This window comes from Octodon degus, unplaced genomic scaffold, assembly GCF_000260255.1.
Source record: "Octodon degus isolate 3935 unplaced genomic scaffold, OctDeg1.0 scaffold00010, whole genome shotgun sequence".
In the NCBI taxonomy this organism is placed as follows: domain Eukaryota; kingdom Metazoa; phylum Chordata; class Mammalia; order Rodentia; family Octodontidae; genus Octodon; species Octodon degus.
The window spans coordinates 13,477,478-13,479,977 of NW_004524586.1; the positions used below are offsets into that span (position 1 = coordinate 13,477,478).

At 45.6% G+C, this 2,500-nt stretch overlaps 1 protein-coding gene across 9 annotated transcripts in view; it reads left to right on the top strand.

Annotated features, from left to right (window-relative positions):
- Nucleotides 1-2,500, top strand: part of Ebf3 (early B cell factor 3) — a 129,913-nt gene that overhangs the window by 113,976 nt on the left and 13,437 nt on the right. The gene's annotated exons all lie outside the window — the stretch shown is intronic.

The window sequence follows — 2,500 nt, forward strand, 5'->3', positions numbered from 1 at the left end:
TATTTGAAACAGATAAAAGGCCCTTCACTAAATGAGGAATGTTAATATCTTATGGCATGGTTAATAAAGAGATATTTCACAGGGGAGATTTGTTTTATGACTTTTGATACAACAGCCTTGTAATCTGACATATCTTAAACGATATAATTTCACACATACATTCATCTCCTACACGCAGCAGTCCATCTTAGCAAAATTTGAATTCAGAGCAAATAATGGGCACTAATTACATCCGGGGGGGATTTATTAGCCCATCCTCTCAGATGCAGATATGTGGAAATCCATACAGAAAGTTGGAAGCTTTCAGTACGTTTGGAGAGACGTATTGTTTTCTTCCCCTTCAGCAGAAAATAACATTTGTTTTTGTTGTGTTTAAGGCAGAGTTTAAATTAATTTAACCTAGTGACACATGTTTGGAGACTAAGCGTGCTGCTAAATAATTCCTTGGAATAAATTGCTCGGGAACCAAGTACATTAATTTACAGCTCTCCTGATGCTGACAGATGTGAGGGGGGAAGACCGACAAATATTAACATAAAACAAATTTGCTTTATTCTTCTTCATATTTCTTCTTCATCCTCGACTTGAGCTCACCCAAGGCTCCTTCTCTAATTATCCACGAGGTCAGTAAGCAAAATTGGGAAGAAGCTGGGAGATCAATACAAATTATCCCTGAGCAAACCAGTGCTGACAGTTTGAATTGCAGCATATGTTTACCCAAAATCAGGCAATTTATCTTAATATCAGCAAAGTAATGCAGTGCAGGTGAAAGGTCAGGCAATCTCTCCCCCTCATAATTACCCAGTTCTAAAACAGGAAAGTGGTATTGATTGGCCTGGCTCGGGGCTCTGTGACTTGGACGTGCCAGCCCCTCGCCCTGGCTCGGCTGGGCTCTCGGCTGTAAACCCAACATGCTGAGGGTTTATTAGATGTGTATGAAGACCCTTATGCTTTCTCCTCCGGTTCTGGAATTTGCCAGCGAAGTCTCAGCGAGACCTTGCTTCGCCAGCGCAGGGGGCTCGGTGGGGTTCCGAGGACAGAGGCGCAGATGGACCCCACCAGGGCTAGGCAACTCTGCAGGCGGCAGCTGCTCCAGGAGGAGCACCCCAACAGAGCAAAATCTCCCAGGACCGTGAATGTGTGTCACTGCTCCTGCCACTTAAAGATGGGAGCAGTCTTGTTTTTTTGGTTTTTTTTTAATCATTCTTCTGTTTGATCTCCTGGGATCTGGAGAAGCCAAATGCCTGGGTGGGGTTTCAGGCGGGAGCGGCTGCCCAGCCCCCTCGCATGGCTTGTCCAGCCTGGTGGGGACCCGTCCTGGTGCACGTAAGCACCCTGTCGGAGCTTCCCCCGCGTGCTGTGCTGATTTTCAGGAGTGAGCTCATGGTGTTGATGCTCTGTGGTCTGAATCAAGAGGTGAAAGGTGCCCTCATATTTTTGCTGCTTTAAGATATTTTTGGTCATAGAAGAAGAGTATCAATTCAACTGAAACACTGCAGAACGTCTCTCCCAGAGTGAAAGTGTATGGTTATTACAAGTCATAAAGCTTCTGAAAGCTTGCATTAAAGCGTCTATCACCTGTCAGGGGCATTTGCATGAAATCAATAACGGCTGCCCATCTATCTTTTCTGATCACCTTTCATCAGGCCGATTCATTAAGTCAAACAGTCATGGTGATTAGCTGGGAGCGAGAAGAGACCTGACATATTAGGAATGCAGAGTGGGCCACCCTTTTTGTTCCCTCATCAAGAAATGTAACACTTTCATCCTTGTTGGGCCAAGCCTTCTGATGAGGCCAGAGCAGCCCGCCGTCCACCCGGATGCCCAAACTGTGGCTTTGCCTGCCACCCTTGCCCAGGACCAGGCAGAGACATGACAAATTGTCCCCCAAGTCAACGCTGACAGCTTCTGATGATTAATGGTCTGATTATGAAGTGGTTTTACACATACAGAATTTACATCACAGAGAGTTAGAAATTTTGCCATGTCACATACGCCAAGGCATTTTGAAGAGCTTTACTATTTGCAAAGAAAAAAGAGGGCAAAATCCCAGCAAAAGCCATGTCATGTAAAATCAATACATTGGATCAATGCTTTATTAACAAGAAAATGTCTTACTTCACATTCCTGTGTGGACCTTTGTCTCCGGGATGTATGATGGAATGTCAAATCATATTGTGGACCTCAACTTTCGGGCGTATTATTGAGTGTATGTGCGGGGCGTCCTGCGTTGCTTACGGATCTCACCACCCAGCCCCAGCACTTGAGGATAACAGTGACCAATGACTGTGGAGAGCACTTGCAAACGCAGGCCCTAACCTCCCTCTTAGGGAGCCACAGCCTTTGTGTTCCTCTGTGTTCTGCCGACCTGCCGAGTTGGGTGGTGGTAATCATCAAATTACTAATGAATGATGGCCCAAATTGTGGGTAATGAATAGACGGCAGCAGGTCTTATTAGTCTCCAAAAACCTCCTGATTTATGTTGTGCCATGCGCTGTGG